This window comes from Halichoerus grypus, chromosome 10 (assembly GCF_964656455.1).
Source record: "Halichoerus grypus chromosome 10, mHalGry1.hap1.1, whole genome shotgun sequence".
Classification (NCBI taxonomy): domain Eukaryota; kingdom Metazoa; phylum Chordata; class Mammalia; order Carnivora; family Phocidae; genus Halichoerus; species Halichoerus grypus.
This window is the reverse complement of record NC_135721.1, coordinates 1,883,642-1,898,182: the sequence shown is the minus strand read 5'-3', so window position 1 is coordinate 1,898,182 and position 14,541 is coordinate 1,883,642. Positions and strand designations below refer to the sequence as shown.

At 53.1% G+C, this 14,541-nt stretch overlaps 1 long non-coding RNA gene across 1 annotated transcript in view; it reads left to right on the top strand.

Annotated features, from left to right (window-relative positions):
• The window catches only part of LOC118524087 (uncharacterized), a 112,278-nt gene extending 98,221 nt beyond the window's left edge, over positions 1–14,057 (top strand). Inside the window, exons 12-13 of the long non-coding RNA XR_013441559.1 lie at positions 12,422–12,566; positions 13,168–14,057. This is a non-coding gene — a long non-coding RNA (uncharacterized LOC118524087). The remainder of the gene's footprint in view (positions 1–12,421; positions 12,567–13,167) is intronic.
• The last annotated feature ends 484 nt before the right edge of the window (positions 14,058–14,541 follow it).

Here is a 14,541-nt window from a genome sequence, read left to right as displayed (position 1 = left end):
CAAATACAAGGGAATGTAAGTCACACGCAGGATCATGCATCATGTTCATCTCTGGGGCTCATCCCTGGTGGGTGCTTCCAGCCAGGCAGAGCAGACCAATGCAGCCGACTCAGGAAGGCTGGAAGAGAAAGAGGTCCCCCAGGAACAGAGCCGACAGAGGGGTGCTGCCCAGGCACAGGGATGTCTGTGAACCAAGGCGTACCCCAACATCTGCACCCTGGGCTGGGGCAGGCGCTTGGGACGCCGAGCTAAGCACTTCCCCTTCCATGGCCCGCCTCCCCAGCCCTCTGCAGACAGGTGAGCCTCAGAACCTTGAAACTGCTGTGTAGGGACATGCTCGGGACCTGGATGAGGGGTGACAAGACAGGGCTGACCTGGCACTCGTCGGGCACGTCAGCAAGGGCAGGGGATACCCAAGAGGTGTGCCCAGAGATGCACCTGTGTCGGACGGGGTGACGGTGGTCACCGGAGTGGGGGGGGCGGGGTAGCTGGTGGTCAAGGACTCGTCCCAGGGAGGCAGGCAGACCGTGTAGGGGGCTCCACAGGTGAGCTGGGGCTCTCCGCCTCTGTGTCCCACCAATGTCACTCACAAACACAAGCTCATAGACTATGGCAGGAACTTAAGACGGTGACTGCAGCATGCCCTTCTGAGCGGGCGATGGGGGTGGCGGAGGCCCCGAGGCCGACTCCGCTTGGGGCACCTGACCCCCACGGCGGTGATGTTCTCACGGTGCTGGAGTCTCAGCCGAGGTGGCGTGAAATACTGGAGGTGCTCAACAACCCAAAGAAAGCCAACATTTCACAGACGGGGGGCAGGGTCGCGTAAGGCGGCCTGGAGGCTTCGTTCTGTTGGTGGTGTTCTGTGCACTTTCTCCGAGGGGATAAGGCAAGGACGTATTTCCAGCATTTAGAGATTATTCAAGAACATGGCCCGCAGAGGGGAAGAGCTCCATGTGAGAGGTGGGTCCGCAGGTGAGGGGTGGGGGGGAGCAGGGGAGGGACGCGTGGACGTGGGCGCTGGCTCGGCCCGCTTCCTGTGCCGCCCTGGCCGTCGGGCGCTGGGCACACCGGCAGCGTCTCCCGCCCCTTCCCTCTGTCCAGAAATCAAGGACACTGGTGATTAGACAGCAGCCGAAACAAGGGCCTCCTGCTCAGGACAAGGGGCTGCCGCTCGGGCCGCCTTGGGGCTGGGGTACCTGTTGCAGGCCAGGGAGCGGCTGTGACAAAATGCCCCGGCCAGGGGGCTTATGGACAGCAGACGCTTACTGGTTCTGAGGCTGGAGGTCCCAGATCGGGGCGTCTGCATGGTTGGGGTCTGCAGAACTGTCCTCTTGCTGTGGCCCCACATGGTGGCAGGGGCGAGGGGGCTCTGTGCGTCCCTCATTCTCGGGGGCCCCCCAGGACCCGGTCAGCCCCCAGAGGCCCTGTGTCTTGAAGCCGTCATGTTGGGGCTCCCGGTGAGTTCTGGAGGACACGATGTTCAGACGGTCGCTGCCTGGGCCTGGGGGTGGAGGGCTCCACGGGCCGCGCCCTCCCGCCTTAGAAAGTGTTGGCGCAGAGCCTGGGCCTGAAGGTGGGCGAGCAGCTGCCTGCAGCCGCCTTTTTGTCCTTCTTCCTGCGCTACCCACGCCGGGACGCCATGTACTCCTCTCGGCTGCCTGGTGCCGGGCCTAGACCGTACGATTGAGGGACAAGTCCTGTGACCGAGGGTCTGTTTCTCCTGATGAGAAGGTCGGCTCGAGGCAGAGGGCCGACAGCGGAGCGCGAGGGCGGAGCCCGCCCCCGAGGCCGCAGTGTGGGAGTTGGGGTCCCCCTAGTCCTGGGCAGCCTTCCTGTGCTACTCAGTCGATGGGGAAACAGCCTTCCTCCTCCAGGCTGCAGTTTGTCCTGTTTCCGCTGCTGGCCGCTGGGCACGAGGCGATGGAGCCCACTCCTCCCCACGCCAAGCTTTAGGAAAAGGGATCAGAGGCCATAGTGCCCGGCCCCAGAAGACAGGGGCGGCCAGACAGGTGCTCCCTGAGAACCAGCACGGAGAGGACTTGGGGGGCGCGTGACTCTGAGACCCCAGAGAGGCCGTGCCGGGGGCAAAGCAGACCCTGAGCTCCCACTGCAACAGCCCGGGGGCAGGGGTCAGGCCGCAGGAAGGTAAGAGAGGCGGTCCCGTGGGCTGGGGAGAGATGGACGACGATGACCCAGGGAGGCCCACCGGCCACCGGCCCCTGTCTGCCTGCGAGGGGAAGCTGTTCAGAAGGCCTGTTTTTGCTCTGCCCGCTGGGTGATCGCTATTGGTTGTGTTTCATTATTTCTAATGATTTCCAGGTGCTTATAGCTCTGGGGCCCTGGCATGGTGTGGATACCTCTGTTCACCACTCCTGACCTGTAAACCCCGAGCCCACGGTCCGCCTCGGCTTCACAGGTCGTGGGGATGCATCGTCCACCCTGTGGGGAGTGATGGGCGAGCGCCACCTGCACTGACCGAAGCAGGATGACGGGAAGCAGGAAGGGGCGCGCGAGCAGGGCCGGGGAGCGAAGGCCCACCCACGCTCCGCAGGGACCGGGCAGAGGCCTGCAGGGCAGGACGCGGCCCGAGGAAGCCAGCCTGACGGCTGGTTGATGGCTCACAGGGCACCGCATGCCGCTGACCGCTCACAGGGCACCCGGGGGCAGCACGACCAGCGTCCTGCCACGTGACCCTGCTGACCAGACAGCGGAGGACAGAGTCCTCTTCCAGGTTCGTGCAAAGAAGGGGTTTCTTTTCATGTTTCTGGTTGAGAGCTCTACTACATTTTCCTTGGATCAGGAGGAGTTTTGTTCGGTTTTGTCTTTTGCAAATATAAGTAAACGTGCAGTATGAAATGAGAATCGGCTCCCCATCCGTGGATTTACTGCTTTGTAATTGTTTTCCTGAACATGCACCTTGTCCTACACGCCCTGTTGTAGCAAATGCACTGGGTTCGGGAAGCCTCGTTGGGAAGAATGCCACCCAGGGGGACGGGTCTCACCCCGAGGACCCTGGCCTGCCGGGTGGGAGCATGGCGGGCTCGTCACACCTCCCCTCTCCTCCCGCCAGCCCCGGCCTTCCCGGCCCCCTGCCCCGCCCCCAGACCTGCGGGAGCAGCCGTAGGCACACTGCAGGGGTGGGTGCAAACAGGCAGGCGGCTCAGGCGATCCACGTGCCTAATGGGTGTGACCAGGCCTGGCATCTGGCCATGGGGAGTTTTTATTTTTGACCGTGGCCTTCATGCACAGCAACGTCATAACGAAGATGGGACAATTTATTGAGTGAACTTCTATGGAAAGGCCACCCTGGCCGGATGCCTGGGAGCTGAGTCAGCAGGACATGCTTTACCTGCCTCGGCCTGTGTCCGCAGGTGTGTGTCTCCCGGGCTCAGCTGGGCCTGTCAGCACCTGCTTTGCTTTAAAGCTTCTGTGGGGGCGCATGGCACGGGGGCCCTCCTCGGGGACGTGGTCCCGGCCCACAGGTCCCCATGTGGCCACCAGAACTGAGGTGTCCGTTCAGTCCTTGGGGCCTTGGCTCCCTCAGCCCCAGGCTGACTTGGTGGAGTAAGGACGGTTCCAGCACACCGCTCTCAGATCAGCGGGGGAGGGAGCCCGGAGTGAATTGGCGTGAGCAAGACTGCGGGAACACCACCAGGCGGCTGGGGGCCACCCAGAGGATCCCGAGTGCTGCTGGGAGCACCTGTCAGGGCAGAACCCTGAGTCCCAGGGCTTCGGGGTCAGAGTTGTCAGGTCGTTTCCAAAGCTTGCCAACAGTAACAGCCATCTTACTGTCTTTGCACACACACACCTTGTTCTGCGCCCTTCCGTGAAATAGGCCCAGAGAAGCTCGGGAGTGATGCTCATGTCCTCGGCAGAATGGGCTGACACCTGCTCTGTGAGTGGAGCCGCAGGATTTCACGGGTGCGGCAGGAGAAGGAGAGCCCTTCTGGGGAGTTAGGCCTCAAAATTACCCATGAGTCCAGGAATAAAGCTTAGAAAGGGGCATCACCAGCGTACACCTGCCTAGCCGAGCCCAGCACTGCACAGTGAGGGTCTGGGTGAGGGCCAGGAGGGAGCTGTGCTGGGGGGAGAGGGGCAGCCCCAGGCTGCCCAAGCACGGGGCGGGGAGCTCCAGCTCCATCCCGCCCTGAACACAGCAGACGGGTGCCCTGCAAGGGGCAGCACCGGGCTCACGCCAGATCACTCGGGATGTCGTGTAGCCGCCCCCTCCCTCGTGCCAGATGGGGGCCCTGGGCTTGCATTCCCAGACAGATGTGGGGGGTGTGAGGGAAGGGGCCTGCAGGGTCTCAAATAGCTGCAGGAGGAAGAAGGGAGAGGCACAGGTGGAGGTGGTGAAGGCTCTGATGGGGACAAGGAGACAAGACACAGCACCTCTAGAAGGGAGGGAAGGCAGAGGTCGTGTCTTGTGTCGGTGAGGTGGTCCCAGGTTCCCAGAACCTGGAGCTCCGAGGATCGGGCCATCAGAGTGGATGCTTGTCTGCCGGAAGTCTTTGGCTGCAGAGTCCAGGCAAAAAGGAAGAAGCCAGGGGTAGGTCTCGCGTACCTGCTGACCGCATGGTCTCGGCGTGGAGCGGGCAGCCAGGATGAGGGCGGCAGGGAGCCGCAGTGGCTGCTGATCAGAAGTTCACCCCCAGCATCTGCTGGATGCCTCCCGCAAGGCTGCAGAAACATCGTGGGGCCGGGGCTTGTGGCTCAGAATGTGATCAATAAACTAGCGCTTCTGGCCTGCTTAACTCCTGAGCCGTGGAGAGGGGAAAATGGGCATGCTGCAGGCGAGGCGGCATGCTAAGGTGCTCCGCCCCGGCCGGGGGGGCCACTCGGGACCCGAGGCTCTGCTGGGCTGTGAGTCACCTCCTTCAGGCCAGAGGTGGAGTCTTGGCCGGGCTCGAGGGCTGGAGAGAGCAGCTCAGGCGTTTCTCCCTGGTTTTATTGGTCCCAGCCCAGTGGAACAGGAGGGACAGGCGAGGAAGTAGGCAGGTGTCTGGCCGGAGGAGCAGTCCCAGCGCAGAGAGCCCCGTGGGGAGAGGGGGCTCGCGAGGTGGCCAGGGAGGGATCCACAGCGGTGGACAGGGCTGAGCGCAGCTGGGCACCGGGCAGCTGGGAGGCTCGGGGCTACATGTGGGCCGCATCCTGTCCGTTTCTAGAGTTTTAATTTTTTCCAGTTCGATTGGTGGTTTAGTTTCAAGCTCTACTGTGTAAGGTTTTTGTGTGTTTTTAGGTGATGATTTACTTTCTTTAATGTACTTGTTTCCAAGGGCAAAAGTTGGAAGATGAACTTTTACATTGAAGATGTTTTAAACTGATAATATTTAATATATTTGTCATTATACCAACAAAGTTGTAAAGTATAATTTAAACCTTACTTTTGTGGAAGAAGGGACTGACAGAGGCAGGTGGCTCAGGGCTGGGGTTGGTGACAAGCCCCGTCACTGGCGCGGTCATCGATGTGGCCGGCTGGGCTGAAGGGGCAGGTGCACCCCTCAGAGCAGGATGTGGGTCTGGCTCTGGAGCTTGCCGTGCCTGTCATCACACACGTTCCCTTTGCACTCGGACAACACTGACTTTCCGGAGTCACACACACACACACACACACACACACACACACACACACACACACGATCCTCCCGTATGTGACTACGTGAAGCCTGGGTGCTTTGGTTTCCTCCAGCACCAGTGTACACAGAGCTGTCCAGCACTGGGTTTGGGGAGGTGACTTGCGATGGTGGGAGAACTGGTTCCTGAGAACGGGGTGGGATGCTGGATGGACTTGTCTACAGCAAATGGAGGATTGTCCCCGCCAGATCGTCCGTGGCTTTGCCTAGACAAAGTCAGGAGGGTGTGGAGCGTTTCTTCCTCGGTGCTCTCCAGAGCACGGACCACGTTCCCGCATTGGCGCACGGGCCAGCACCACAATCTTGTGTCTCGTGGTACATCTGGGGCATTCTGGGGCAAGCATGCTGCAGTTTTTGGCTTCAGAATGTACAGTCCAGGGGCCCGTGCTAGAGTCCTCGCGTGCAAAGCAGCTGCACTAGGTGGGAGTTTTTGCTCGCAGCCTGTAGGAGCAGTTAGGGCATGTGTCCCAGGAGCCAGGACCGGATTCTCGGGACCACTGCTCACTGGTGGCCCATCACCATCGCTATCTTTCAGATCATAGCATGTGACTTGTCTTAGTTTTTGTCTCCCTGGAGTGTCCAGCAGGGCCGGTGTCCCCTGAGTTCTTGCCCTCAGTTAACGCGTAGTTAGGGGAGGGTAGCGCTGTGCTCATTCTGAGCCTCCCAGCAGCACGGGGAACAACCTCAGTGCTGACTTCAAAGGTCTCCTTAGAAGCCCCACAGTGACTCGGAGCTAATCATCTTGTTACATCAGGATTTCTCTCCCCAGATCGCCATCCACCCACCCGCCGCTCCCCGCCTTGTTCAACCCATGGAAACGCAATTGCAGGAACGAGCAAGCAGGACTTCCCAGAAGGCCTGTGTAGCTCATGGTGCAACGCTCGCTTGTTGGGGTCCATGTGCGGGGCAGGAGGGCCTCAGCCAGGAGAGCCAAGTTTCCCGGGCACTGGGGTGAGAAGGGCGTGCGTCCCCGTCACTCGTGGGGACAGACGTGTGTGATGGAGAAGCCCTCTGCTTATTCCTCGGAAGCATTACAGAGACGCTGTCCTCCAGAATGCAGCACGACTTCGATTAAAATATAAGTCATCAAAGTTGTATGTATGACTTCACTGGTACAACCATGAATATATTAATTTTATATATCAAAACATTTCCTAAATGTTCACTTCTTACCTTCTGATTTTTAAAGTGTCTATCCAGCACCTGGGGGGCTCAGTCAGTTTAGTGTCTGGCTCTTGATTTAGGCTCAGGTCATGATCTCAGGGTCGTGGGATCGAGCCCCATGTCGGGCTCGTGTGCTGGACGTGGAGCCTTTTTAAAATTTTCTCTCTCCTTCTTCCTCCCCCCCCAAAAAAAAGTATTGTGGCCCCACGTCTTACATCTAGTGTGTGTAGTGATGAAGCTCTCCTGGCCAGGTCCCCGGGGAAGCTGAGGACATGGGAAACAGACAAGTGACTTTAAGTAACATGTCCATTCCCCATAATAAAAACAATAATGTCAATGTCAAAGAAGAGTTTTGACATACTAAGGAATCAATCACTTTGTCTGCCAATAGGATTGATGTTTCTTTGCCAAGATATTTTCCCCAAGTTTAAAATAGAAATGGTTGGAGATGAGTTATACGGTGCCATCTGGATATTTAACAACACTAAATGACTTCTCTCCTTCCCTGACCCAAAAAATGTATCACAGTGGGAGAAACAGACTGCCCTGATTATCTGTTGGGTTCCAAAAAAATTGGGTCATTTTAGCAAGATAGAAGTGTTAGGCTGAGGCCCACCTGGTGTTTTCAGTAGTCAATTTCCTTGGGTGAAGCCCAAAGCGAACCAAATTTACTTTATGCCGTGTTAGTGTGGTTCGTGTGGTAGTTTATCAAGCAGAGGTTTGGAATCGAGGGTCCTAAACTTCAGTCCACTAATTACTGCTTAGTGACCTTAGGCAAACCCCTCACCCTTGCGCCTCGGGTGTCAGGAATCTGTGTCCGTGCTAGTCCTGGCTCAGTGCTGCAGAACTGGGAGGCTCGCATGAGACAGCAAACAAGCAATCACTTTGCAACGAGTAGAGTGTATTTGGATCTTTTATTAGATGATAACTTGGTGGTGACTTAACAGGTAACTTTTCTAGGCCTTTGGCTCTACCAGGCTAGCTCACAGCATCGTAGGAACAGAAGACGCAGTGGACAGATGTCTGTGTCCCCCCAGATTCCCATGCTGAACCTTAACCCCAGCATGAGGGTTAGGAGGTGAGCCTTTGGGAGGTGGTTCGGTCGTGAAAGCGGAGCCCCCAGGAATGGGATGAGTGCCCTTCCAGAAGAGACGTTTCTGCCACATGAGGACACAGTGAAAGGTCATTGGCCTGAAGCCCAGAAGAGGGCTCTCACCAGAGCCTGGCCCCGTGGGCCCTCATCGCAGACTTCCAGCCTCCAGAACTGTGAGAAATAAATGTCTGTTTTTTCTAAGCCACCCAGTCTGTGGGGCTTTGTTATACCAGCCCAAACTGACTAAGACAAAGACCACAGGAATAGATCTAATACAGTCCAACGGCAAGCAAGCTAAGAAGTTAAGTGAAAGAGAAAGCATGCTCCATCCTGGCATGCACCTCATGGTGCCTCCTTCAATTCAGGTGGGGAGAATTAGCGGGAAATCTGCATGCTGCCCTGTATCCTCCTTGCACTGAGAAGGACCGTAACCCATAGGTGAGAGGGTAGAGCTCTCGGTGAACTTCAGTTGATATAGTCTGGTGCTTCTGCTGGACAAACTTCCCTTGTTCCTCATGGAGACTCTCGGCTTCCCTTCAGCAGATGGGAAAACCCAAGGAAATGTGCCGTTTGGCACAGTGTTAAAGCTTACCTGTTGGGACTGTGGACTGTGTTAGATCTTAATGCCTGTGTGTACAGAGAGGGGGGAGGAAAGAAAAACTCTCTGAAAGATTGTATGTAATGGTCTAAGAAAGCATGTTAGTGATAGGAGGGTTGTTCTTGGAACTCGCAGAACTGAGTTTGTTGAAAACTCTAGGCCATGCTAGCCTTCCTGTCCCACCTAGGGGTGAGGGAAAGACTCAGGAGTCTCACTTATGAAGGTCACAGCTCAGGAGCATAAACCCAATAAAAGACTGAGACCTATTCTTGGGATTCCAGAATGTTCTCCCATCCCTAACATCTTACCACCACATCAGTGGGACTCCTATATAAAAACAGAAGATTATGTCTCACAGAACTGCAAGTCTCAGCCCTATTTAAGAAGGAATCTCTAAGGAAACCTAATGACAACAGGGGAGACAGGAACAAGGACACTGGGGAAACATTTAGCCTCTGAACCCACAGCTTCAGTGCATGATAAAGACAGTCTAACTCCTGGCCAGATCAACAAAACCCTCACACCAAAGGCCTATCTACCTCAGTTCCACTTACCTGACGCATCATGTCCACTTTCAAGAAAAATCGGAAGGCATGCTCAAAGTCAGTTTGAAGAGGCAAGCCAACCCTCAGAACCAGACACAGATATGGTGGAGATTTCGGAATTATCAGGCCAGAAATTTAAAATAACTATGATTAACATGCTAAGGGCTCTAATGGATAAAGCAGATAACATGCAAGAACAGATAGGTAATATGAACAGAGGTGGGTACTCTCAGAAAGAATCAGAAGGAAATATTAGAAATAAAAAACACTGTAACAGAAATAAAGAATGCCTTGGATGGGTTCATTGGTGCACTGGACACAGCTGAGGGAAGAACCAGTGAGGCAGAAGATATGTTAATAGAGACTTTTCAAACTGAAATGCAAAGAGAAAAATAATATGAAAGAACTATGGGACAATTACAAAAAGTATGAAATGTGTGTAATGAGGATAGCAGAAGGAGAAAAAGAGAGGAAGGAATAGAAGAAATATTTGAAACAATGATGGCTGAGAATTAAAAAAAAAAATAACGGCAGACATCAAACCACTGATCCAATGGTTCACACACCTATCAGAATGGCCAAAATCCAGAACCCTGACAATACCAAATGCTGGTGAGGACATGGAGCAACTGGGATTTTCATTCATTGCTGGTGGGAATGCAAAATGCCACAGCTCCTTTGGAACACAGTTTTGTGGTTTCCTGCAAAGCTGAGCACACTCTTACCATAATAAGATCCAGCAGTCACACTCCTTAGCATTTACCCAAAGGAGTTGAAAGCTTAGGTCCACATGTGGATGTTTATAGCAGCTTTATTCATAACTGCCAAAAAGTAGGAGCAAAAATTGAAGGAAGAAATGTCCTTCGATAGGCAAATGGACAAACAAACTGTGATAAATCCATACAAGGAAATATTATTCAACAATAGAAAGAAGTGAGCTGTCAAGCCACAAAAATACATAGAGGACCATTAAAGCCATATTGCTCAGTGAAAGAGGCCAATCTGAATAGGTCACATACCGTATGATTCCAACTATATGACATTCTGGAATAGACAAAGCTATGGAGATGGTTGAGAGATCAGTGGTAATAAGATCAAGGGTCCAGGCCTGGGGAGGGATGAGTAGGTGGGCCACGGGGGATTTGTGGGGCAGTGAAACTGTTCTGTACAACACTGTGATGGTGGATACACGACATTAGGCATTTGGCAAAGTCCATGGAATGCATGATGCAAAGAGTGAACTCTAATATAAACCATGGACTTTAGTTAGTAATGATGTATCGATATTGGGTCATCAATCGAAACAGAGGTACACACTAATGGGAGGACTGTGGGATGGGGGTCAGAGGGTCTATGGGAGTTCGCTGTAACTTCAGCTCAGTTTTTCTGTAACTCTAAAGCTGCTCAAAATATATATGGTTTATTGATTTATAAAATCCTCTAGTCTTACAACCTCAGGATAAAACTGAATATTTAGGTGTATTTTCTTCCAGTATTTTTCCGGGTGAGTATTTTTATAGTTCAGTTGTGTTGTTATTGAATGTACTGATTCACAACCTAATGTTTTTGCTTAATAATAAATCTTTAAATAAATCTCCAGCATTTCTCATGTCACTAAATATGCCATTGAGACAGGGCTATGAATGGCTGCCTAATATTCCATTGTATGAATGAGTTTTTACAGATGGAGCTGTAGGATGCTTTCTATTACTCAATATTCTCTTATAGAAGTCTTTCTGTGAATTCCCAGTAATTCCCATTGAATACATCCTGAAGCGTGGAACTACTGCACAAAAAGAGAGAAGCACTTGTGGGGCTTTTTGAAGCTGTTTTTACCCTCAGTTCTTTACCAATTCAACTCCCATCAGAACTGTCAGCGTCCCAAAGTGTGCAACCAGTGTCTGTGCTGGTTGGAAAGGACTTCCCCGAAAGCCCGTCTCCGCCAATGCACAGGAATCGGGCAATGAAGTTTGTGGATAACTCTACTCGGTGCAGACATGAGGAAATGAGCAGAGGGCTCATGTCCCTGAGTCGCTGGGCGTGCTGCCCACGGCATCGGGAAGAGGGGTGTGTGGCGGGCACAGGGGTGCAGGCAGCCCAGGGTGCGGGCAAGGGTGGTTGCAGCCTGGGTAGAAGGAAGGGTTCATGCTGGTGCCATGTTTTCGGCCACAGGAATGGCATGGCCAGCAGCGTGGACGTCAGCGTGGCACTGGACGTTGGTCCCGTGGAGTGAGAGTGGCCCTGGAGGGGCATAAAGGGCAAGGCAGGGATGGCCTGAGGTGGGGCTGGGGACACATGACAGGTGCAGCCTTGTGTGGCACGCAGGGTGGTTGGGGGACTGCAGGCAGTTAACTGTTTTCGGTAGACGTATAATAGGGCTAAAATTGTGGTTTACTTTTTAAATTTTTGTTTGGAAAATTCTAAACATACACAAAAGAATAGCAAATTGAACTCCCAAGTGCAGAACCCACAACCAGCTTCAGAATTATCAGCACGACTAATCCCACTGCATTTACACCGTTTCCTACCTCACTGCTCCTGCGGATCATTTTGCAGCAAATCCCAGATATCTTATCATTTCATCCTGTTTTAGTGGGACTGTCAGATAAGGAAACTTGTAAACATGAAAAAACAAAACCATTAACACATGACCATGGCTGAACTGATCAACAGTAATTTCTTCGTAGTACCGTCTGTCCGCTTCTGGAGATTATGTATACATATGTGCGTGTGTGGGTTTGTTTGGAGCAGGTTCCAAAGGAGGCTCAGATATCTGCCTTGGTTCTTCCGCTCCACGTGGACCCCAACGCTTCTCCTCGGCCGGTGGCTCTCTCGTCTCCCTCCTCGGGTCTGCTGACGCAGCTCCCAGCCTTCGCTCCTGGGCCCAGCTGCCCAGGCCTCTGGCACTGTCCCCCTGGAGGGGGTTGCTGCCCTCAGATGCCCACCTACGACACCTTCCCGTCAGGGTGAGCCCCTGGCTGTCAGAGGTCCCTGTGCCTCTCCAAGCTGCCTGCTCATTGCACCTGCCGCGGCAGCCGTCCCTGCCTTAGCATCACCCCGTCGGTCACATGTTGGGGTTCATGGGGACCGCTTGTTACCCAGCTTCGTTGAAGCTGTCCTCGGAGGGTTTCCTGTTTGGCTATGCAAGTTGCTCTATTTTGAGGAGATTTATGGAGGTTCAGAAACTGCCCAACGCCCAATGTCTCTGGCTTCAGAGGAAGCATGAGGCGGGGCACAGGCGGGGCGGGGCCGACGGGGGCTGCCACACAGAGGAGAGGGGGCCCAGGGTCCGGTTAGGGCGTGAAGGAGCCAACCCTAAATCCCTAGGATGTAAGATCACCAGACTTGGTGGCTACGGTAACCCTTGACTTTGTCGTTCTCTCAACAGAACAACCTTGGTTCCACACTCACTGATCACCACCTCGTGTGCGTCAGGTGCTGACGGGAAATAGCCAGGAACACGGATCCTGTTTCTTCTCATTTCTCGAGTGTCTGCTATGTGCTTTCACGTTTTATAATCGTGGCTGTTAATAGTAAGTTATATGCTAGAGATAAATCTTAGTATTTGAGAAACAGAATTGAAAATGTTCCCAGCTTCCTTCTCTGGAATCATCCATTTTCCTCGGCTTCACTGACAAATATTTATGCTTTCCATTTCCAACATGGCCCTGCCATTGTTTGCGCGGGATGACCTCTCTTCCAGTGGGTCCATTTTGCTTAAGTCCTTTAAAATGATGAATTGATGATGACCTTTGAATTAAAATACCATATTTCTTGATTCTAAGATGGATATTTTTCACCTGTGAGCATTTCTGAAATCTGAATTCAGCTTATAATTGATGGTTGCTTTTAACACGGTCTTTTTTCCCCCTGAAAAGCTGTTAATAAGTAGATGGTGCATCTTATAATGGATGGCACCTTAGAATCAAGGAAATATGGTAATTCTCTTTCGGTGGCCCGCATCCTGACCAACATAATGCATTCCATCTCACAAATTTTGGCTAAGGAAAGTTGCAAGAAATCTCACCAGAACTTGATACAGTTTCCTCATTATATCCCCTGATTTGCTGATTTTGGATTGTTTTTCTGGTTTCTATGAAAAAAAATCACCTTCCGCTCCCTGTTGAGTCACAGAATCGGATGGATGTGAAGCAGGTCCGCCAGCCATGGTTTCCGTCCAGGGCGGGCCAGCCATCCCGGACCACATTCCGTCACCGCCCCACATCTCCCACCTCACCTGACCAGGCCCGGGGTGCTGCCTCAGGACATTTAGGATCACAAATCTACTGTCGGAGGATCCGTGGGGAAGATGTCTAGCGAGCTGACAACTTAAAAGCAAACACTTAAAAATATGACAACATTCACCCTGAAAGGGACACTTTACTTGCAGATAAAGAGAAGATAATTGATTAGGCTTATTATTTATGAAAGAAAAAAAAAAGGACAATGCTTTTTAAAAGGGAGAAAAGTAGAGTTTTTAGATTTTTTTCCCCTAAAATTGATGGTTCTTTTTTTCCTTAATGGGAAAAAATTAATGGCATGTGTGAATTAACTGCCATGTAAGCAGTTTTGAGAAACCGCTGCTGGTTTAGAGTTTGAAGACATTAGGGCTAATGCAGGCCCCCGGATTCGGCGGCTGACAGCCCTGTTTTGACAGGGATGAGCACAGAATGGGCAGATGCTGCCCGGGCTGTGTGCTGCTCCCATTCTTGGTCAGGGGACACTCCGGCCACGCTGCCGGCATCGAAATCAGGGACTGAGGGTTTGAGAACTGGTTGCTCAGGGATCCCATCTGGAAACAGACAGATGCCAAGAGGAAAAAGGAAGGCATTGCTTCTTTCTGCTTTGCTTTCTTTCCCCCTTGGATAAATGTGGCCAGCTTATATGCATTTATTGTCTTCTGGGAGCACTTAAAATCAGGATTTATTGTGCTTTAAGGAAAAAAATAATGAAGTATCAAATCTGATGTCAAATATGGGAAACGCTAAGTCCAGGAATGTTGGGACAGTGTCAGCTTCCTGGAACATTTGTGATTTGATATTGCATCTGTGAGCGCTCCAGGCCACCATGTGCCCGAGGGTCTGCAGGGATCTCTGTGTGCCCAGCAGTGGGTGCCACACCCCGGGGGACACACTGGACCCTGTGAGTGAGCGTCCATCCGCCGCGCTCTCGTTCGCTCCGCCAGACCTCTCCGCCTTGGAGCCATGGCCTGTGTCCCTGCACCACGCTCCCACCACTGACATGGCTGTCAGGTCAGCGGCCCCGACAGCCGTGCCCGTGTGAAGCTTCGGCTCAGAGATCTGCAGTGCCTCCCTCTTGGGGCCTCACAGACCTCCCCAGCGGGGCCTTCATGGAAAGGGAGACCTCGTCTACCAGGTCTGCCCACACCCAGCTCAGCTCAGGAGCCCCACCCCCCACCCAGCGCCTGGTAGTAGGTGGGTGTTTATTGCAAGAAAAGAAGAGTGCTCTGGAAGTCTGCGATGTGCGTGTCCTCTCCATTAAGGAGCA